Here is a 24633-nt window from a genome sequence, read left to right on the forward strand (position 1 = left end):
GCAATCCTCACTCCTGCGAGAGTGGGTACAAGAACACAAAACTGTGTCCAAACTGACAAAACCTGTCAAAGTGAGAGTAAACACTCGATCACTGTCAAAATGAAAATATATCGACCACTGTACAAGATGACATAATACTGCAAATTTTTATGGCGAGAAGACGAAGAAAAACGAACATAATTTCCTTTGCAAAATGAGTCAAAACTCAACACAAACCACAAGCCAAAAAACTGCAGATAACTACCAGAGTGGGAGTAAAATTGACCACTAAACCATTAGAGAGTAAATTGCAAATAGGCATAAACCATGGCGAGAATTTGGGAAAACAGCAGAGTTTCCCCTAAAAATTGAGCAAAATTTCAAAATCTCACCAAATACACATGAAAATAGACACTCACTGTCTCAGTAGCAAAATCCACAAATGACATGCATAGCACTGCCAAAACCTTGGCAAAATAGATCACTCCTTATGGAGTGGCTCTATGGACGTATACATGTCCAAAAACACCTATAAACCTGCAAACTACTATGTGCGGGCTATAGCAAGCTCAAACTATATCCGCATAATGCATACATAGCATGAAACTGACCAAGATCGTGCCAAAATCTCTCTTGAATGCTCCACACAATCGTACATGAGCACTACATGTGCCGCATAAGCTGTACTGCAAACATCGTGTAGCGTGTGAGAAAAACTACTTGAAACCTGGCACGCACTACCTCATCGATCGGTAAACACGTCGATCAAAAACACATGCCAAGAGCTAAGCGCGCTCAAGGGAAAAACCTGCTCCGAAATGGGTCGTCAGAGAGCCGTATGCATTGGTATGTGTCGTCGAAGCCGGAACCTTGAAAACTGTCAAAGTTGGAACACTGTGGAGACTACGTTGGAGGCAGGCCACTCCGGATTGGGGCTAGAGGAGAGTCTGCTCTCGCTCTATCGTCTCCTGTTATGTCGAGGTCGGGAAGTTGGGGTGCCAAAGATGTGCGTCATCGATGTCATCTTTCATTGTCGAGCGAAAACATGCTAGCCAAATAGCCGCCTGATCGGTGTCAAAATAGATGCCAAGCTAATGTCAAGAGCTGATATCAAGCCATTGGGAAGCCGAAACACCGAATCAGTGTCGAAAATTGATGCCGAGAAGAAGTTGCCTATGCTTGAAGCCGACGCTGAGCCATCGCAAGGGGTCGGGCGAATGCCAATGGGTACTCGGGCTTATTCGCCCATGTGGCCGAACACATTGTGTCTGCTCTCCACAATCAAGAGAGCTTGTCAGTTCTCTCTATCTCTCAATCTCTCTCTCTCACTCGCTCGGTCTCTCTTTCACTCGCACTCTCTCATTCCCTTGCTGAGAAGATCTCTCTCTCTCTCTCTCTCTCTCTCTCTCTCTCTCTCTCTCTCTCTCTCTCTCTCTCTCTCTCTCTCTGTGGCATGTGTGTGAGCCGGGGTGTGAGAGCCGAAGGGTCGGGGTGTTGAGGGCCCGTGAGAGTGGGTTCTTGCACACACAATGTAAGTGAATTTAAAGAAATTCGAATTCCTTTTTATTGCAAACTATCGAAAATGGCAGAAACTGGCGAACGACGGCAGTTTGCTGAGAACTGAGCCGGGGAGGCTTGCAGCACTGAGCAAGGCTAGCGTGAAGCAGGCCAAGCTCAAAGCCAATCACCCACAGCCATTCTCTCTCATCTCGACAGACTCGTCATACTCGCTACTGCTGGCTTTCCCTCTGCAGCAGCTGGATTCCCTGCTGTGCTCGCAACCTCACTCATTGTGTAAGTGTGTGCGTGTGTGTGTGTGTGTGTGTGTTTGAACCTCTCAAGAGCGCTGCAGCTTCTGTGGCTTCCCGACTTTGGGTTGCAAACTCCAAGCTTTGCTTTCACTTGCTCAAGCCCGATTTTGCCTGCGTGGTTCTCCCTTTGCTCAACCTTCTGGCTGTACTCCAAGTGCTTGCCTTCTTGCGCGACTTCTAGTGCTCGGTTCTCACCTGATTTGAAGCTCACGCTGCCCTGCCCGATTGCACCTGCTCGAGTTCAATGCTCAATGTCTCAAGCTTGCAAGCCTTGGTCAATTCTCTCGACTTGCTGCCTTGAAGCTCCCGTGCTCTGAGAGTAGACTCAATTTATTATAGGTAATTGTCTCTCCACGGAGCTGACTTTATAGCATCTTTTGAGACAAAATCGCATTGCCCTTGGCGGATCTGCGAATGACAAAAATGAATCACGCGCCAGCTCTGCATAGACTTGGCCCCAACAATTATAACCAAATACACAATTACGGTTGTGTGTACTTAACGCAGGGCGCGGAAACAAGCATAGGCTTTTACATTGGCTTGGTTATGTTTCTATAAAAAAGAAATTCATAAAGAGATTTTGACATGTTACCATATAGAAAAAAATATAAATTTGCTAGATGATTCACTAATTTGAATACACACAACTAGTGAAATTGCAAACTAACAATTGTGAGACACTTTCTAGTTGGTCAATCTAGTAAGTTTGTTAGTATATGGCAAATGATACTACCACTAAGCTTTCATCAATAATACTCTCTTCTCTTGATCCTCTTGATAGTTCCTAAACATGAAAACAATATAGTTTTAATCCTAGTTATCAAAGATTTCATTTATATAGCTTAAATTAACCAACTTATCTTTTTCTTTTTGTTATTAGAAACCTTTAAAGCTTTCTCATTTTTTTTAAGAAGCTCTTGAAGCTTACTCGTAGCCTAAAAACACGACACACAACAACTTACAAAAGAAAGTAAAATCCAATACCGATCAAGCTACTCAACACAAATATATTATTAGCATACCTTTCTTTTTCGCACACTTTTTCTAGAGATCAGATTTACGTTTGAATCACAAAATTCACTTGAAGTGGCATCTTTCATTTTCTATATACAAAAAATCACAATAATCAAGCAACACAAAAAACGTGTTTTATGCATCAAACAACATAACTTCAAACCTTGTTCTCTACATGGTTATGATCAAAACCATGTGAACTCTCATAAGATTTTTTTTTCTTCCAAAGCAATCCCAAAGCTCTCATCTGTTATAAATCTTTGATACTCCTAAATAAAAAACAATCATAATTTAAGTGAAATATAAATGTCTACTTTTGAACATACCTCATAAGCATCATTTCTTCATCATTATTTTGCCAAGGAATTTCTGGAATATATACTTCTAGATCTTCCTAAGTTTTCATAAATAAACCATAAACAAATTTAACTTTAAGAACACACATTAAGAAACTCAAGATGAATGGTGTCACTACAACATAACCCAAAGTTATCGACGCTTTATATATCGACGCCTGTGCCTTTCCACATTAATATCGACGTACTTATCGTCCGTCGATATCTGCGTCGATATACCAATGGATATACGCGTCGAAAGGCTAATTTTCCCACGCATATATCGACGCAGGTATCGACGAAAGTAATTTGGGAAAAAAAAGCCGAACCCGTGCGAGGAGCCATTTACGCCCTCAACGCGCGCGTTCTCAGATCTTGGCCAAAACCTACTGCGAGGTATTATGGCACTCTTCCCCCCCCTAACCCCTCTCTCTCTCTCTCTCTCTCTCTCTCTCTCCCCACATCCTATGTGTGCGTGTGTAGGAAAGAGAGAGAGAGAGAGAGAGAGAGAGAGAGAGAGAGCGGTGTGTGTGTGTATATGTAGAAAAGAGAGAGAGAGAGAGAGAGAGAGCGGTGTGTGTGTGTGTTTGTGTAAGAAAGAGAGAGTGAGAGAGAGAGAGAGAGAGAGAGAGAGAGAGCGGTGTGTGTATGTGTGTAGGAAAGAGAGAGAGAGAGAGAGAGCGCGGTGTGTGTGTGTAGGAAAGAGAGAGAGAGAGAGAGAGACAGAGAGAGAGAGAGAGGTGTGTGTGTAGGAAAAAGAGAGAGAGAGAGAGAGAGAGAGAGAGAGAGAGAGAGGTGTGTGCGTGTAGGAAATTAAAGAGAGATAGAGAGCGGTGTGTGTGTAAGAAAGAGAGAGAGAAGTGTGTGTGTAGGAAAGAGAGAGAAAGAGAGAAGTGTGTGTGCATGTAGGGAATTAAAGAGAAAAAGAGAGAAGTGTGTGTGTGTGTAGGAAATTAAATAGAGAGAAAAATGTGCGTAGGAAATGAAAACTAGAGAGAGAGAGAGAAAGAGAGTTATGATTTGCGTAAAAAATTAAAATTAAAGAAAGAAATGAAATGAAATGTTATGTTAACTCTTCAAAAGGCCAAAGTGACCTATGAGACCAGAAAGTTACAATGTGGTAGACTAATACTAGGTTAGAATAACAAAATGACAAAATAACATATTATGGAATCCTAAACTGCTGGGTGTGGACTAAGCAGCTAAAACAGCTAGCTAAAACCGTCCGTAGTTCATTAGGTAGTCTTAAAGCAATGTCAATAGCGCGTATGGCAAGCCGTAGGTCAATGGGTTTGAATTAACGTCAAATACACAATCCGTAGGTCAAATCCGGTTGCGTTTTTCTACAGAAAAACGCAAATGGACTTCGGAGGCCTCTATGCCTTCTGAAACCATCCGTAGACGATTAGGAAGTCTTTAGGCAATGTCAAGAGCGCGTATAGCAAGAAATAGGTCAAACGGATAGAAGAAACGCCAAATACACAAGCGGTAGGTCAAATCCGATTGCGTTTTTCTACGGAAAAAAAAAAAAGCAAACGGACTTCGGAAATGGCTTCTATGCCTACTGAAACCATCCGTAGACGATTAGGTAGTCTTTAGGCAATGTCAAGAGCGCGTATGGCAACCCGTAGGTCAAACGGATAGAAGAAACACCAAATACACAAGCCGTAGGTCAAATCCGGTTGCGTTTTTTTACGAAAAAACGCAAACGGACTTCGGAAATGACTTTTATGCCTTTTGAAACCATCCGTAGACGATTAGGTAGTCTCTAGGCAATGTCAAGAGCGCGTATGGCAAGCCGTAGGTCGAACGGATAGAAGAAACACCAAATACACAAGCCGTAGGTCAAATTCGGTTACGTTTTTCTACGAAAAAACGCAAACGGACTTCGGAAATGGCTTCTATGCCTACTGAAACCATCCGTAGACGATTAGGTAGTCTTTAGGCAATGTCAAGAGCACGTATGGCAAGCCATAGGTCAAACGGATAGAAGAAACGCCAAATACACAAGCCGTAGGTCAAATCCGATTGCGTTTTTCTACGGAAAAACGCAAACGGACTTCGGAAATGGCTTTTATGCCTTCTGAAACCATCCGTAGATGATTAGGTAGTATTTAGGCAACGTCAAGAGCGCGTATGACAACCCGTAGGTCAAACGGATAGAAGAAACGTCAAATACACAAGCCGTAGGTCAAATCCGGTTGCGCTTTTCTACAGAAAAATGCAAACGGACTTCGGAAATGGCTTCTATGCCTTCTGAAACCATCCGTAGATGATTAGGTAGTCTTTAGACAATGTCAAGAGCACGTATGGCAAGCCGTAGGTCAAACGAATAGAAGAAACGCCAAATACACAAGCCGTAGGTCAAATCCGGTTGCGTTTTTCTACGGAAAAACGCAAACGGACTTCGGATATGGCTTCTTTGCCTACTGAAACCATCCGTAGACGATTAGATAGTCTTTAGGCAATGTTAAGAGCGCGTATGACAAGCCGTAGGTCAAACGGATAGAAGAAACACCAAATACACAAGCCGTAGGTCAAATCCGGTTGCGTTTTTCTACGGAAAAACGCAAACGGACTTCGGAAATGTCTTCTATACTTACTGAAACAATCCGTAGACGATTAGGTAGTCTTTAGGCAATGTCAAGAGCGCGTATGGAAAGCCGTAGGTCAAACGGATAGAAGAAACGCCAAATACACAAGCCGTAGATTAAATCCGGTTGCGTTTTTCTACGGAGAAATGCAAACAGACTTCAGAAATGGCTTCTATGCCTTCTGAAACCATCCGTAGACGACTAGGTAGTCTTTAGGCAATGTCAAGAGCGCGTATGGCAACCCGTAGGTCAAACGGATAGAAGAAACGCCAAATACACAAGCCGTAGGTCAAATCCGGTTGCTTTTTTCTACGAAAAAACGCAAACGGACTTCGGAAATGGCTTCTATGCCTTCTGAAACCATCCGTAGATGATTAGGTAGTCTTTAGGCAATGTCAAGAGCGCGTATGGCAACCCGTAGGTCAAACGGATAGAAGAAACATCAAACACACAAGCCGTAGGTCAAATCCGGTTGCGCTTTTCTACAGAAAAATGCAAATGGACTATCGAAATAGCTTCTATGCCTTCTGAAACCATCCGTAGATGATTAGGTAGTCTTTAGACAATGTCAAGAGCGCGTATGGCAAGCCGTAGGTCAAACGGATAGACGAAACGCCAAATACACAAGCCGTACGTCAAATCCGGTTGCGTTTTTCTACGGAAGAACGCAAACGGACTTCGGAAATGGCTTCTATGCCTTCTGAAACCATCCGTAGATTATTAGGTAGTCTTTAGACAATGTCAAGAGCGCGTATGGCAAGCCGTAGGTCAAACGGATAGAAGAAACGCCAAATACACAAGCCGTAGGTCAAATCCGATTGCGTTTTTCTACGGAAAAACGCAAACGAACTTCGGATATGGCTTCTTTGCCTACTGAAACGATCCGTAGACGATTAGGTAGTCTTTAGGCAATGTCAAAAGTGCGTATGGCAAGCCGTAGGTCAAACGGATAGAAGAAACGCCAAATACACAAGCCGTCAGTCAAATCCGATTGCGTTTTTCTACGGAAAAACACAAACGGACTTCGGAAATGGCTTCTATGCCTACTGAAACCATCCGTAGATGATTAGGTAGTCTTTAGGCAATGTCAAGTGCGCGTATGGCAACCCGTAGGTCAAACGGATAGAAGAAACGCCAAATACACAAGCCGTAGGTCAAATCCGGTTACGCTTTTCTACGGAAAAACGCAAACGGACTTCGGAAATGGCTTCTATGCCTTTTGAAACCATCCGTAGACGATTAGGTAGTCTTTAGGCAATGTCAAGAGCGCGTATGGCAAGCCGTAGGTCAAACGGATAGAAGAAACACCAAATACACAAGCCGTGGGTCAACTCCGGTTGCGTTTTTCTACGAAAAAACGCAAACGAACTTCGTGAATGGCTTCTATGCCTTCTGAAACCATCCGTAGACGATTAAGTAGTCTTTAGGCAATGTCAAGAGCGCGTATGGCAACCCGTAGGTCAAACGGATAGAAGAAACGCCAAATACACAAGCCGTAGGTCAAATCAGATTGCGTTTTTCTACGAAAAAACGCAAACCGACTTCGGGAATGGCTTCTATGCCTTCTGAAACCATCCGTAGACGATTAGGTAGTCTTTAAGAAATGTCAAGAGCGCGTATGGCAACCCGTAGGTCAAACGGATAGAAGAAACGCCAAATACACAAGCCGTAGGTCAAATCCGGTTGCGTTTTTCTACGGAAAAATGCAAACGGACTACTACATTGTCCGTAGATGATTAGGTAGTCTTTAGACAATGTCAAGAGCGCGTATGGCAAGCCGTAGGTGAAACGGAGAGAAGAAACGCCAAATACACAAGCCGTACGTCAAATCCGGTTGCGTTTTTCTACGAAAGAACGCAAACGGACTTCGGAAATGGTTTCTATGCCTTCTGAAACCATCCGTAGATTATTAGGTAGTCTTTAGACAATGTCAAGAGCGCGTATGGCAAGCCGTAGGTCAAACGGATAGAAGAAACGCCGAATACACAAGCCGTAGGTCAAATCCGGTTGCGTTTTTCTACGAAAAAACGTAAACGGACTTCGTAAATGGCTTCTATGCCTTCTGAAACCGTCCGTAGACGATTAGGTAGTCTTTAGGCAATGTCAAGAGCTCGTATGGCAACCCATAGGTCAAACGGATAGAAGAAACGTCAAATACACAAGCCGTAGTTCAAATCCGGTTGCGTTTTTTTACGGAAAAATGCAAACGGACTTCGAAAATGGCTTCTATGTCTTAAAGCAATGTCAAGAGCGTGTATGGCAAGCCGTAGGTCAATGGGTTTGAATTAAAGTCAACTACACAAGCCGTAGGTAGCCGTAGGATGTTGAAGAAACTATGGAACTAAAAGAAGCAAAGGGGTTTTGCCCGCTACATAGATTGCCATGTACACCTGGGAGTGCACGTATGTGTCTACCCATATAGGATTTGACCAATAAAGACGAGATTTTGACCCGGTGGTCCTGATCTCCGTACACCTCTGGACCGAAGTGTACGGAGATTGGACAAGACTAGAGAATGCAAGGTAGTTTACATTGTGAGAAGTATATATATTAAAACAACATTCATAATCATTGTAGATGGCGACGTCATCAACTAACATGGAGGAAAAGATTGCATGCTCGTGCACGCTCTGCAAGTATTAAATCCTGCGCAAGCGTAGGATATGTAATGAGCATGTGCACAAGTACGGAGAGTTTGCTGAAGAAACCGTACAAAATCTACGATACGACTCTTATGGAACGGGCATTGATTTTCGCGACAGCACCTACATCTGAGAGAGAGAGAAAAAGGATTATGCGTGAAGGTCCGACCAATATAGAGCCAAGGATAGAAGCAAAAAAAGACTTACAAACAAAAGCCGACGGCATGGAGGAGATGCTCGATGCCTTCTTCCAAACAAGCGAGGAGAACGCTAACGAAGTAGCACCAGAAGCCGTGCGCCTATCTCCTGAAGACATGTTGAGGAAGTTGGCACGTCAACCAATTTATGAAGACGCCAAAATATCGACGCTTCGTACTTGTCTGGCGTTTTTGAATCTTCAGTCCAGTGTACGGGTGGTCAGATGCACTGGGAGCAACATGTACGATGGGAGCAACATGAGGGGCAACCTGTTCCAGGAATGAAACGTTTGTCTCTTCTCCATACGTTGCCGTACTAGGGTGATCTACTAATTAACCATTTGCTGGATCCAATGCATATATTCAAGAATGTGGGAGAGCTCCTCTGGAAGACAATCATGGGAATGAAAGACAATCGAGCTTCACGAGATGATTTGCAGTCAGTTGAAAAGATGCCAGAGCTATGGCCTTTCACCAATGCAGCTGCCCAAATAAAACTTCCAAGAGCGCCATGGGTATTGCTAAAAAACGAAGAGCGACAAGTTAAAAGGGTGATTTCAAAGTTCAGGACGCCAACAGGATATATGCGATGTCTCAAGACAGCATTCACTCGTGACGATCAACTGTCAGAACTGAAATCGCACGACTGGCATAAGTTCTTGCAATTCATTCTTCCAATTGCGATCAAGGGGTGTTTAACGGAGAAAGTGCGGACCTACATATACAAGATTTCAAAGCTAGTGCGATGGATCTCTTCCAAGGAGATATAGGAGGAATCTATTGCTGTCACAAGGGCTAACTCCATTGAGGCGGTTTGCATGATTGAGAAGTATCTACCCACGAGCTGTCTAACTATCCAAATGCACTTGCTCATCCATGGAGTAGATGAGGTTGCAGTGGCAGGTACAGTCCACAGCCGTTGGATGTTCTTTCTAGAGCGGTTCATGAAAACACTTAAGGGTTTTGTTCGCCAAAAAGCGCGTCCAGAGGGGAGCATGGCAGAAGGATGGCTGGTGCAAAAGTATCTTGTATTGACGACCGAATTTTTATCCATTTCTGACCAAGAAATGCCTCGACTGTGGAGCGATGAGGAGGATGCAAGACTGGTGGGAGAGGAGCCACAAGAACAAGGGGTGCCGAAGAAAATGAACGACACCATGTGTGAAAAGATCATGAAGTTCTGTATACTAAATTCAGCGCCGATGCAAAAATGGCTTGAAAGGTACGAAGAAGAGAAAGAGAGACGCAATAGACAGGATTTCAGGCGAAGCCGAACGACTAGAGGTTTACCCTTGCCAGACTATCTCGCTCCTCTATCTGAATTCCCTACAATGGCATGGTTGGACAAGACAATGAGAGCAGCTCGACAGATCGGAGAACCCATATCTCTAGAAGAGGAAGAGCTGGCTATTGGATGTGACTGGAAGTATCATACATACATGGCACTGTGGTCGCATGGAAAGCATTTCAGAACACAACAAATTGACAGCAGAAGAAACACTTTTGACAGTGGGGTAATGGTTAGTTTCATGCAAAAGAGCAGGGCTAGTGCCAGAGACACGAATGAGAGCACTAGCAACCTAGATTACTGTGGTCTGGTGTCAGATATCCTGAAAGTAAGCTTTAGCCAGTTTGAGATGTTTTTGTTGGATGTGAAGTGGTTCAAGGTGATTACTTCTGGTCGCAATACAACGGTACGCAGAGATGGAAACAAACTTGTGCAAATAGATTCTACAAAGGTTTGGACAGATGCGAGCAACACATTTGCTCTCCCCGAACATTGCGAGCAAGTGGTCTTTGTACCGGACCCTCGAGAGCAACGGTGGTGGTTTGTGGTTCAGGTTGCTCCAAGAAATAAACAAGTATTTGAAGGGCAAGATCTCCTGGAGGAAAGTCAGTCAGACGACGTCCATACTACTGTGACATTAGATGAGATGGACGAAGGTATGGCAGAGGAAAATGGCTTCTATGCCAGGGATGACACAGAAGAGCCAGAATTGACACTAATCGATGAAGATGCAATGGATGAAGACAATCTGCCAGAACGAGTTGGAGCAGAGTTATGTTTGCAATTAGAGATAGACAATGAAACGGTGCAAGATCTTATCGATGATGCCTCACTCGTCGAGGCCTAGGACTGGAAGTGTTTGTGTGAAGACATTGATTTAAATAAAGCTTAAAGTTAATTTAAACAACTGTGTTCTGACGCTTTATTTTACTTTCTTTGTGCAGGACTTTAGTATGGCAGACCAGTTTCCAGATCCCGCTTCTATAAGTGCAGATGCATTCATGGGCTTCATTAACACGGATGACGCCTGCTCAGATGGCAGAGGCTTCTCAGTACTAGGTAGCCAGAGGCACGGGTACTACGCCTCCGCGCTTCACACCCGAGGGTCCGACGCCTAGGGGGGGGACACCTATGTGGGGGGGGGAGGGGGACGCCTATGGGGAGGACGCCTATGGGTACGACGCCTGCTTCTCCCATCACGGACGCTTCGACACCTAGGGGTGAGACAGAGGCGGGTACGTCCTCATCTCCGCAGCACAGGCGCACTCGCCGATCTCGGCGATTATCAGGTGGAGGTGGTGGTTGCTGTGGAGGAGGGTCCACAAATGCTTCGACTCCTCGCTCACGACCCCCGTCCTACCCAGGCACACCTCTCGACACACCTCTTGGCACACCTCGGACACCTTGGGGGGCACACAATCCTAGTGCCTCCGAGCTCTATACTGTACGACCAGATGTTCTGTTGACATGGATAGAGTCGGGACTAAGATGAGAGCGGATTTGCCAACTCGCGGAGCTACAGCTTTCGACCAGCCTTCTGACGTCTTGGGATCAGCAAGAAAAGGACAAAGTCAATGACATAGTGGAGACCATCTTGAGAGAGTACCAGCCTGCTTCGGGTTCTGACATTATTCCGAGGAGCTGGATCAAGGGTGTTGCACGGGACACCGTGAAACATCGACGAGATGCAGCTCGGAAGGCTTTCAGGATTGGCTCGCCGAAGCCTTCAGTCATCCCACACGAGACGTGGCTTCAGATCAGGGAGGATGAGCGGACAGCGGCCACGCGGTTCAGACAGCAGCGTGAGACTGCGCAGATACGACAGATAACCAGGGGGACATCTCATCTTGGCAGCGGAGGCTTCGACACCTTTCGCTATGAGTTTGTGAGTTTCTAATCCAATCTTAACTATGGCGTTTTTTAAAACGCGATGAATCATATATTCTTATTACTCTGATTTTTTTATAAACGCACAATCTTGCGATGCATCGAGCACCGACACGTTAGGAGGAGTCAGATGGATATCGCAAAGGTATCTATGAAGTATTGAATGATCTTGACGCTTCAGGAGAGCCTGTAGACTGGGCGGCCTTACAGTCTCGCTGATCGCTTGAGGTGAGACGTTAATATGTGTGAGTTGATTTAATTAAGTAAGTATATGTGAATACTAATTTTGTGAGTTGTCCTATGTGCAGGTTGTGACGCCTAGTCATCAGTGGTCTGGATTTCATATATATGTTTTGTGAGACACAGACACGCTTCTGTGTCTCCTTTTATATAGACATATATATGTGGTTATGATTATTGTTCAGACAGTTATTGTTTTTCTTATGGTTATGGTTATTGTCATTGTCATTGTATAGACATGGTTATTTCTTCTATTCTTGTATAGACATAGTTATGGTTCAGGTTTTGTTTATGGTTAAGTTTAACTTTCTAGTTATGCTTATGGTTATTGTTAATTTTGTTTCTGATTATGATCAAAGTGGTTATATTGGTCGGTTATGGTTTGAAGTTATGATTATGGTTTTAAGTTATGGTTATGCTTTTAAGTTAAGGTTATGGTTCGTTATGGTTATGCTTTAAAGTTATGGTTATGCTTTTAAGTTATGGTTATGGTTCGTTATGGTCATTGGCCTTAAATCTCATGTGAGATCCTACATGGATAGCATGTAGGAGGCGTATACATGAATTTTTTTTTTTTGAAAAGTTCATGTAAAAACGAAGGGAACTCTGTCGAAATTTCTGCGGAAGCACGGTTGATTTTGGTGCTGCTCGCTTTCTTGGGCAGAGGGCAGGAAGTCTGGCTGTGGTGCCTATGTCCATCTTTTCATTGGGCACAGGCCAGGCTACCTGCCCTCTGCCCAAGAAAAAAAAATTATTGTTATGGTCGTCGATATACGCGTCGCTATACCCGTCTATACCAGCGTCGATATACGCGTCGCTATCCGTGTCGGTAAAAAAGCATTTCCACGCGTATATCGACGCTCTTTGCGACAGTTTCACACGAACGCATATATCGACGCGTATAGCGACGTTAAGCGTCGCTATATGCGTCGATAACCCCCTTTTTTGTTGTAGTGTGTGTAGTAACCAATGATGCACAATAGCTGGTGCCTCCTTTTTCATCTTGTTTTTAGTTACCACAATAGTATCCATGTCCATAAGCTTTGACAAAGCATTGTCATCGTGAGCATTCTCTACCTATTGAAAATAAAATGTAAATGAAACAAAGCATCAAATAAGCCACTAAGTATTCATGCTAACTATCTTACCATTTTGTTAGGAGAATCATCTTTATCCAAGTCATTGGATTCTGCATGTTGCATCCCAACATCGTTATCATGTAAATCCTTATTTATGGCCTGTATTTGCATTAAAAATATCTTGTAAGTATAAAACACAGAAAAAACATAACCTTATTCATACATTAAATAACCGTACCGTAGATCCACTCGAGGAAGACGTTGCTTGGTGAGCCTTTCATTTGGTCTATTTACGCTTAGCGGCAAAAGACTTGATACACCATAAATAAATATCCTCCTCCTTCCAAGGATAAGAAGCTCCATCTATGACAATGTCTTTGAGTTTGCCTATGTTGTCTCCAATGATGCTCATAACTTGATTCTTTCGTTCAAGTTTGTCTCCAAGGTCACCAATAGAATTAACTTTTGCAAACCATTTTCCCACCTCCCCGTAGTTAGAATATAACACTCTATATTGATCCGGATGATGCTTCACAAGAAAATTTCTACCATAAAGCTTCCCTGCATCTCTATGTGTGGAAGGTGGAGGTCTAAACACCTGGTCATATATCTCTAGATCATATTTAACTACACAAGGTGAATCCCCAGATATAGTAATGCTAGTGGGATTTCCTAATATTCTCTTGTTTCCAACATAATTAGCCCTCCATACACTCAATTCTTTGAGAGCTTCATCATGAGGTTTAGAAAGCAATGCAACCAAAAGAGATTGCGAGCAACTCTTATTTACCCTAACAAAGTCAAACAAGCACACATATAAAATTAATTAACAACAAGTTAAATCACTTTGAAGAAAAGAGACTTAAGTCAATATAGACATATCCAAATAGTGAGCTACAAAATTAAATATAGACTTGACACATTGTACACATGCTTAAATAGTGGGGTACAAAATTAAATGTAGACTTGACACATTTTTTACAAGTTCAAATAGTGAATTACAAAATAAAATCATTCATTAGTGCACCATATAATAGGTACCCAACAATCAAGCTCCCCTAGCTTAGTGATCTTCTTCTTCTTCATCACAACCCAATCTTCGAGTAGAAACAAACAACTATCCCAACTTCTCCATTCATTCTCCTCTATTTGAACTTTCCAAATATTGCTTTGATGCATAAGAGGCTTTAGTATAGCAAGCTTTGCCATTTTTTCCTCACAATTTATTTCCCTAACCACGACATGCTTCAATTGTTCCATACCTCTATCTTTTATGCATACTTTTACTATATCATGCTCTTGGAGCCATAAAGGAACATTTCCACTTTGTCCTTCCTCTAGCAATCTATCCCTTCTCTTTAAGTCTTTCACTTCATTAGCTATGAACTTATGTCCTCGCGATAATGACATTGGAATAAACTTATGTAGCAAAGATAAGATGGGTGAATACAATCCCAAGTGAATGGCAACGGTATCTTTTCAAGGACACTCATTCCTGTCACTGTATCAATAAGTAACCGTTCTGAATGAGTATCACCTACAATGCATTGCTTATAGTATCTCCCTGCAAAGAAAAGCATGGCCTTTTCATGATGTTGCATAGAGGAAAAAGAAGTTATAGAAGCTTTCCAATGGCCCCTTTCCTCTACTTGTTGATTTATATCATCAACCTTCACCACCAAATCAGATGGTAACTTTGTATATTTCCCCTCTAAAGAGAACCTTACTTTCTGCCATATAAGCTAGTAAGTCTCCAAAGAATGGAGACCCCTGAGAGACCTGCTTTTTTCAAGGCTGCTTCCTTTTCAACTTGTGTTCAACATTGTCTGGCTTCCTCCAATGCAGCTTTCATCTCACCAAATGTTCTATGTGATGGTGGAAATCTACTTTGATAGCGATTTTCATTATAAACATATCGACCATCCAGTTTTGTACCATCTTTCACAAGAGTTGCTTGTGCCTTGTCACGCCTACAAAAGTCACTTCCTCCATTTTTAAGCATGCCTATCTTGCACTGTGCAGGGTGGTCTCCAGTAAGCATCATCACCATGGCACGTATCGTGCACAACTTTGTATGACCTTTTAGATCCTCAAAAACTTTCTCTACTGGATACTTATATATCACATCCACTCCATGAAGATATAATTTCTCTAGCTCATCCACTAGAGGAGTTAAGCATGTTGCAAAAACATCGTCAGAGCTCTTTATGCTCTTTTTAGAACTTTGCGGGATAAACAAGGCTGGCAAGACCTCTATGGAGGAGTTGGGACCTGCATTAAGCAACAAAATCTCCACAACACCATAGCCTTTTTGAGTCGTCCGAGACGTTTGAAAACCATCCCAATGAAGCAACAATGCTACATTGCGGGGATCTCCTTGACCACATCATCACACATCTTAGCATTAAAGATGAGTGAAATAATGTCACAAAAATTATAGATGTATAAGTAACCCTTTGAAATTTCTTGTTGCATTGAATATCTTCCAAGCATTTGAGATAGTTGAATTGATAAGCTCCTTTATCTACATCCAATCCTCTTTACAAGGCTTCATGTTGCTTAGAGCTTGGAAAAGTGGCGTAGGACTTCTTGCACACTGGATTAGAGCAAACCATTGGTAGCTCATATAAAACCATTCGATCCCAGAAATCTTTTACTTCTTGGAACTTCCTTCCATTCCAGAAATCAACAATCCTTCTTTGTGCTCGTTTACACTTTCAGGAAGCCATTCTTGCTAATGGCACCATACATTCAACATCTCATGACAAAATGTATTGCATTTAGTCAAAAGATTTAATTGAGGTCCAATTGGTAAATAGTCGAAAGATAGCATACACTTCCTTGGCTTTTCACAAATGGAGCATTTTTCACAACACTGAAGACAAGCTCGCTTTAGCTTTTTAGAGCGAGGTTCTCTAGAGCATAAACATTTTGGCATTTATCCAATAAAACTATCTTTCGAAATGGGTTGAAGGAGTTGTGGCGGATGCCTTGCCCCTTGATGTCCTGTGTAGACACGATAACGTTGGGCAGAAATCATTCCGAGCCCTTTCAGCATTGTCTATAGTTGGGTGGTCCCAACACGCAGGGACTTGAATACCATCAAGGTCTCCTTCCCATGTAGATGGGAGCTGAATTAGCAATCTCGCTAAACTTTGCTTGATGCTTGGACAACTGACCCTTGAGATCCCAAAATCGTCCAAAAAATAGCGAAGCATTTTATCTTGTATACCTATTGGTAATCAATGTTCATCCCATAGAGATTGTAGTTCCACTACACTCTCAATAAGCTTCATGTACAAAATAGAGAAATTGTCTTCTAGAACATCATTGATGTCATGGGAACCTCATTTTGGCTTTGATCATCCGCTACTGCCTCAAATGACATGTGTTCACGATCACTTGAGTCTTGCACAAGATCGTAAGCCAAGTTCTTGCATGATATCCTGTGTTCAACTAAGCCAAACTTATTTTTCAAGCTATCATGTTTTTTTAAGAGATCTTGATGGCGATAATAGGTCGAAGCATGAACTTGTCAACCTCCTCCACAATGTAGTGAGCAAGTGCATATAGTATGTCTTTCACCCTTACTAACCCTTTCCACTCTATCAATTGGACCAATAGAGGGAGAAACTTGGGCTTCAAGAAGAGTTGACATAGTTTGAGGTGTAGATAGAGGAGTAACCAGAGCTAACGTGGAAGGGCAGTCTGACTCTAGTTGTACCCTTCTCCTTTTACTTATTGATGGGTGGATTTTTCTTAGAGCATCTTGTTGACGTGATGATAGAAAGTCCTCTTTGTTACAAAAGCACACCCATTTGATGAGTGTTTGCAAAGGTAACTGCACGAGCACTTCCAAGATAGACTTTGACTCATGACTAATAAAGAAAATACATTTTAGATAAGAATTCTTAGCTCAATACAGATTTGAGATCATCACTAAGAAAGAAAACAAAGCAAGAATAGAGGTTTTGATCTTTTTTTAATGAAAGAAGATGACACACTTTAACTAAGAACTTTCTTAATCACAAATTATAATCATAGCGTGGAGCATCTTCTACAACCAATGGAGGAAGAACACAACTCCAAATTTCCTTGTTGGGTATGAGGCTAAGTAAAAGCTTTAGCCTAGAGTAAATCACATCAATAGGCATACTTTGGAATCCTAGGGTAGAGATTTTGTAACTGGATATAAGCCCAAGACATGCTTTCAGTGATAGCACACCCAATTTTACATGCCACCCTATAGAATCGTCGATGAAGATGGTTACTACACATGTGGGAAGCCCATCTTTGCCAAATAAAAAATAGAAGGTCTCTGGCCAATGATCGATGTTGACTCCGTTTTCCTTCAAGCCATCAACAATGTTTTTCACGAGGTCGAAGGAAACCTTATAAGCCCTTGCTTTCATAACATTCCAAGGCAATTCTTGATCTTTTGCCATAACAACAATGTGATTACAAATACCTAATAATTTTGAAGTGGAATAATTGGAAAATCTCTCTCTCTCTCTCTCTCTCTCTCTCTCTCTCTCTCTACACATCAAGTCTGAGCACCCAAGAGTTAGATCTCCTTATTTTCTATGGTTAGGAAAAAGGTTTTGGCAAGCCTATTCTCTCTCTCTCTCTCTCTCTCTCAATGCATATCATAAAATAGATTTCAATAAATCTAGTTTTTTTTGAGCTCTGCTCAATTACCAAGTTTTCAATGTGTTGAATCGGTGTTTAGGAAAAATGTGTCTCAACTTAATATCGTGTTGTTTCCAATTTCAAAAATTACGGTTGAGGGCGAGGAAAAGGAGAAATTCCACACCAAAATAGAGAAAAATAGTGTAAAATCCAAAAAATACCCCTAATTTTCTAAAATTTCCTCTTGGCAAACTCAAGGAAAGGATTTTTGTAGGTTTTGAAAAAATGATTTTTCCCAAACATTGCTGAATGTTCAAAAAAGCTGAATTTAGCAATGAGAGCTGAAAAGGCTACTGCACTTTAATTTAACTGTCAAAGAGGAAGATCGAGCTGCTGTAAATTAAAAGCTACTGTTAAATTAAAGCTTTAATTTAATTATCAAAGCTTACTTGGGCTGGATAGAATTTGATACAAGTTGTCGTCTGCAGTAAATGAGTAAAGATCGAGCAGCACCGCGAATTCAAAGAGAAGGAATATCGAACAGCACCGCAAATTCAAGGAGCTAGCTAGCCGTCTGTATAAGAGGAAGCTCTTAATAGCAACATCAAGAATTCAAAGCTCTTAAGAGCAGCACCGTCTGCAGTACGTGCGCGTTTGTAGAGGAAGAGCACCTCCGCCAGCAGAGGAAACGCAGCTCCTGCGTGTACATTGACGAGCAGCAGTAGCTACACCTTGCTGCATTATATGTGAATATATCATCAGGCCAGCACCTTAATCAACGAGCTAATAGCACCATGTCTTGCTAACAAAACAAGAACTAAAGTTGTGCAGAGCTTGCGCGCGGTGCCATGGATTTGATCTCGTTTTGGCAAGAACCTAGCTCAGTATCTGCTATCCCGCTGAGCTGGTTTCCCGCCCATATCGCTTGATTAATTTACGGCGATAGGGTAAAGAGAGAGGTAGGTACACCTTTCATTTTAGTGGCCCCCAATCAATCAATACCCTAAAACCGTCCAATTGGATTTCTCTTGGTTTTTAAGGAAAATTTTGAAGCTTTTATCTGTAATTTAACATTTGTAGATTTCCACTCCGGTTTTTTGCTAGCAACGGATCTTGCCTTGTTGTTCGAAGACAAATAGGGAGCGCCACCAAATGGTGGTTTTGTCGTAGAAGACTGGTAGGAGGATAGGGTGCGAGTAGCGATAGATGGCATGCCATGCAAGAGGAGATGCCAACAAAGAAAAGTTGGATGTGCACGGAGATAATGGATATCAACTTTATTTTTTTAATCTGCAGTCTCTCAATCTAGAACAATTTGTGACAATGACAAGATCGTACCTTGATTCATCTGCCGACATACACTGTTGCCTCAAATGCCTCAAATCTCTATAAAATTAGTACTTAATATCTCCTCGATAGTCTAAATAACCAATTGAGGAACATGGGCTTAAATTATTCTATGAACTATGGGCTTAAAAAAAGAACATTGAACTTGGAGCCTCGACAGCATGTAAGCTTTGAAGTGGCACCTCTTATCAAGCCACTCACGCTTGCCAATAATTTGGTCCCAATTCTTGGCCTACTGAAATTCAAGAGAGTACTAAATTGGCAAAAGACACCGGGGGGCGACCATTTCCAACATCCATGTCACAAGGACAAGGCAACTTTTAAGGCTACAAAAGGTTGAAAAAAACCAAGCTACATGGACCTGCAAGCACAGGTAGAGATTAGTGAGTTTTGGTTGTACTCTCAATAGCCAAAACCTACTTGATTTTTCCAAATTTGGCTTGTTTATATACATTATTAAGAGTAGATTTTGAAACAATTTCTTGGCTTAGGGCTTGATAATCCATATATCCTTCCCCTTAATGTTGGCAAAAGAACAAGTTATAAGTGACTTTTAGATTATTCTTTGAAAATATCAAAAACATTTCCTTTATTTATCTCTCATTGTGTCAAGCTATGATCCAATTTTCCCATCTCTTCCCACATAGTAGACCTCTACCATGACAACCCTCGAGAGAGTGCATGTGCATGGGTGTGAAAGTTGTTTCTATGCAAGGTAGTGTCATTGGTCCTATCATGTGTTGATGGCCGATGCATTTTAAATCCATATGTTGTGCCAAAGAAGGATCTTGAGATAATTTGTTCATGAGATTTTTCTTCTTTGGTGCTTGGATAGAAGTTTATTTATCAATGGTAGTTGGACTTTGTTATTTTGGTTTCCAAACATACTTGTGTCTAGTGTCCCAAGGTTTTATGTCCATTATGTTTGCACCCTAGGGTCTATGTTTCTCTCCCTTGAATATTTTTCTCATATCTTTGTGGTGATTGTGTTGGTGTTCTTTCTTTTGCCATACCATATTCATGGGTTTGACAGTCATATCTAGTGAGATACACCAAGTATATTAGTTTTATTGCTTTATGATACTTAATTTAAAAAAGTCATTTGTAGCATAGCTCGTGGGTACTTAATTACAAAAAGTCATGTGTTGTTGAGTACTTCTTCTATCATATCAAAAAATTTGACAATGTCATTAATAGACAGCCACCAAGAGAAGCTATCTATATTACTCTATTATGGGGACCCTTTTTCAGGCTCTCCACGTGGCACACGTAGGAGCAAGCGACTCTCAGCCGACGAGCTTGCCGGAGCTGAATCAGCTGATCAGGGAGAGTCGAGGGGGAGCTGATGGGTCACGATGTAAGACCATCACGATGGAAGGTGAAGACCATCACGATGGAACCAACATATTCTATTTTACCCATAAATGTACATTAATTGAGTAACATGCAGAATTATATGGTCAATGCACGACCAATTTTCACAAAGTAGGCCTAAAATTTAAGCATTAAAATTGCAATGTTTGGAATAATCAATTGAGCTATATGTGATTATATGTCCATCTATCTCTTTTATATGTAGTGTCTAGAAGTCTGCAAGAAATAGTAATTAAACTAATATTGAACTTAGATCTTAATAAAGGAGTGCCACACATTGTTAAATCATAAATATATTTGTTCTCTTGTATTGAATTCTCCAATCAAAATATGGGCACTGTAAGGAACTAGGTAGCATACAAAACACCTCTTGCCATGCAAATAGACTATCCATCACCTCTGAGAATGGCCTCTGTATGCACGACCACATCACAGAGCATGATGGTTGTGCCTTTGCTCTTTTCTTATGTAAAATGTCATAAAATCTAATATCTACCTACCCAAATGATTTTCTCAAATGAACTGATCATTTAATGTGGGCTAGCTTCATTAAAGACCTACAAAGGTTAGTGTTAAAAGTCCTTAGACTTAGGACCTTTAGGTATTTTAGACCTTAGGCAAGCTAGGCTTGTGCTTAAGGTGCACACCTTCATCGAAGGCAAGGTATATAGTGCAAGTCTTTTGTCTTCGCATCACAATCTATTGCAACAAGTTGCAATGCAATTGAGAGGAAGAAGATGAGGAGGAGATTACAGTTGATTGACCTCTAAATTTCCCATCTATAAGTTTTCCAAGATTTTTAGACCTAAGTCTTCTATGTCTACTTCACTAGGTCTCCCTATGGCAATGAAGCACACTTGGAGCCTCAAGCATTGCTAAACAAGGACTCACACAATGATGATAGTAAAGACTTACTAGGAGCGCATAAACCTTTATTGACATATGCAACCATAACCAACATATTCTATCTTACCCATAAATGTACATTAATTGAGTAGCATGCAGAATTATATGGTCAATGCACAACCAATTTTCACAAAGTAGGCCTAAAATTTAAACATTAAAGCTGCAATGTTTCGAATAATCACTTGAGCTATATGTGATTATATGTCCATCTATCTCTTTTATATGTAGTGTCCAGAAGTCTGCAAGGAAGAGTAATTAAATTAATAATGAGCTTAGATCTTAATAAAGGAGTGCCACACATTGTTAAATCACATACATATTTGTTCTCTTGTACTGATTTCTCCAATCAAAATATGGACACTGTAAGGAACTAGGCAACATACAAAACACCTCTTACCATGCAATTATACTATCCACCACCTCTGAGAATGGCCTCTCCATGCACGACCACATCACAGAGCTTGATGGTTGTGCCTTTGCTCTTCTCTTATGTAAAGTGTCATAAAATCTATTATCTACCTATCCCAAATGATTTTCTCAAATGAACTAATTATTTAATGTGGGCTAGCTTCATTAAAGACCTACAAAGGTTAGTGTTAAATGTCCTTAGACTAGGACCTTTAGGTATTTTAGACCTTAGGCAAGCTAGGCTTGCGCTTGAGGTGCACACCTTCATCGAAGGCTTGGCCCTATGTTCAAGACCAAAACTTCATACAATATTGTCCAACCCATTATCCTAGTTAATTTCTCATAAATCTTGTTGCTAGAGTTAGGATCATCTTGGTTCTATCTTAATTTGGACTAGCTTGTCTCTAGAGTCTATGGCAAACTAGCCCGAGCCGGTTGCAAGTCAATTGTAGCCAACAAGCAGATGTTGACCAAAAAGTTAACGCGTTCAATAGACAAGCATTTCAAACACGATATCTCTCCCTCCGTAGGCACATGCCTCACCTCTATGCTATGTGCACGTATACTTGCAAACCTAGTGCAACCTAATCGTATACCATTAGGGTTGTGCATTTGTACCTCAAAACACACACACACACACACACACACACACACACACACACACAAAGAGAAGATGATGAGAATTCAAATTCAAAAAGATGGGCCATCAATTTAGCACTATTATGCGGGGATGCTCAAAGAGCCTTTATGCATATTGTGATTACTATAGCTACAGTAAGACCAGAAAAAGGACGAAGTTTTGGCCTAGGTAGCATTTTTCAGCATGTGCCAAGACGTCGTCGAAATTCGTTTTGCCTTTATATCATTACATATATGCCCATATTATCTCTTTTCTTTAACCGGCTTAGAATTCCCACCCTTTTTAAATAGCATGCCTCTCCCTTGTCTAACCTATAAATGATCATCATCATAGCATCCTATTGCCTCTATTTATTATGTAGCCAACCATCCTCTTCGACAAAAGATGTTTAGTCACATTACATCAATCTACCATATAATGAGCAATGACACAAAAATTTCAGCTGGCGTAGAAATAGGTGAAGAGATGTAAACCCAAGCAGGACGAGTTATAAAGGGTACCTATGGCCGATCTCTCTCACCTTCTAGTCAACGATCCTATATATGTATGATAAGATCCCATGTATGGTATTGCATTTCCATTTAGATCGCATCATGGAGTGCAAAGTGCCAGTCTAATATTCCCCTCATCTTTTCTTCAATCCTTTTATGTGTGTGGCATATAATACGTCAAAATTAACATAATGTGTCATAGATACTATAAACATAATTAGGTAAAGACAGCATTATAGACCTTAATATGCACATTTTATATTTAAAGTCATGAACCTCTTGTCTCTTGTAGCGTTAACGCTAGTACCAAAATAGTCACTATATTATGATGAAGAAAAGCATGTAAACTATAAAATAAGTACGTTAGACCTAACATTTACTATTTCTAATCAGCAACTACATATTTACTATATAGTAATTGCATTGGACCTATGATTTGCTACTTCCAACTAGAAAGTCAACGTAGTTACTATATAGTAATTATGTTAGACCTAAGATTTGCTACTTCAAACAAGCAACTCCACATAGATGCTATATAGTAATTGCGTTGGACCAAAGAATTATTATTTCTATGTAGCAACTCCACATAATTACTATATAGTAAATATAAAGATACTTGGATGTTGCTAGTTCCATTTAGCAATTATCGACTTCCCATATAGTAACTATGACTTTGCTAGTTCAATACAGAAAAAAGCTCCTTACTTGCTATCTCAATCTAGGAAGTACATAGGATTCAATGCTAATTGCTATATGGTAACATGTCAAAAGCTCCTTGTGCAAGCTCTATCCTACTTTTGACTTCTTTAATGTCTTCCCAACTCAAGCCAAGGGCTCGCTGTGTACACACACAAGCTCTCTCTCTCTCTCTCTCTCTCTCTCTCTCTCTCTCTCTCTCTCTCTCTCTCTCTCTCTCTCTACTTCCTTATTGTTTGACTTCACCTTGCACTCCAAGCCTTCAAGACTTTCCCAAGCTTGCCTTTGATTACAAGCTCATTGCTCTCTTGAGCTCTTGCTACTCAAAACCTGCAGATCTACTTCTTGTACTCAATTCTATGAGAATCCTCAAGATCCCCTCCAAGCCAAGAGGGATTGCACACACCGGGTAGCCGGGAACCCAAGATCTCGCCCGATCTCCTCTGAGTGCTCACCGTAGGATCTCCGATTCAACGTCGTCGAACTGGATCCGCCTCCATCAAGCTCAAGCCACCATGGCCAAGCTCCATCGCTCCCATGCCTGTCGCTAGGAATCAATTGCACGCGTGTTTTGTTATCATAGCTCTGATACCACTTGTGATTGCGCGTGTGCGCGGATGCATGCATGTGCGATGCGGTGTGGTGTGTGCTAGGAAGGGGAGAAGCACGAGATGGTGTGGGTGGAGCAACCTCAGGAACTATGAGTAAGGATCTCCTTATTCTTCATATAGAAAGAATAAGGATATGTACACATGGTGGGCGGGCGGTCGAACATCGGATATCCGGCCCTGGGCAAAGGTGCAAAGCCTTTATCTGAGCCTCGCTCTGACTCCTCTAGAATAGTTCTGACACAATCAATGAATCTCGTGCTTGCCTTTTGCCATGTGGAATTCTTCTGGGCAGCATGGTAAATTTCAACTAGCTCTAACACCAAATGGGAGGTAGTTCTTTTGTGAATCTCAAGCCACCGTGATTGCCAAAATGGAATGAGCTGGTCACTTGTGACAACTTTTTGAGGTTGGTCATATTTCTACAAACGCATTAAACTGGAAAAATTTAGATGCCCAAAATATGCA

At 41.5% G+C, this 24633-nt stretch overlaps 1 long non-coding RNA gene across 2 annotated transcripts in view; it reads right to left on the reverse strand.

Moving 5' to 3' along the window:
• Positions 1-18666, reverse strand: part of LOC147465782 (uncharacterized) — a 36458-nt gene extending 17792 nt beyond the window's left edge. For both annotated transcript variants that reach the window (XR_015189426.1, XR_015189425.1), the window contains exons 1-3: positions 18145-18666; positions 13305-13857; positions 13136-13225 (exon numbers count right to left, since the gene is read on the reverse strand). This is a non-coding gene — a long non-coding RNA (uncharacterized LOC147465782). The remainder of the gene's footprint in view (positions 1-13135; positions 13226-13304; positions 13858-18144) is intronic.
• Between the last annotated feature and the right edge of the window lie 5967 nt (positions 18667-24633).

Source organism: Adiantum capillus-veneris, chromosome 1 (assembly GCF_014529385.1).
Source record: "Adiantum capillus-veneris isolate H3 chromosome 1, ASM1452938v2, whole genome shotgun sequence".
In the NCBI taxonomy this organism is placed as follows: Eukaryota; Viridiplantae; Streptophyta; class Polypodiopsida; order Polypodiales; family Pteridaceae; genus Adiantum; species Adiantum capillus-veneris.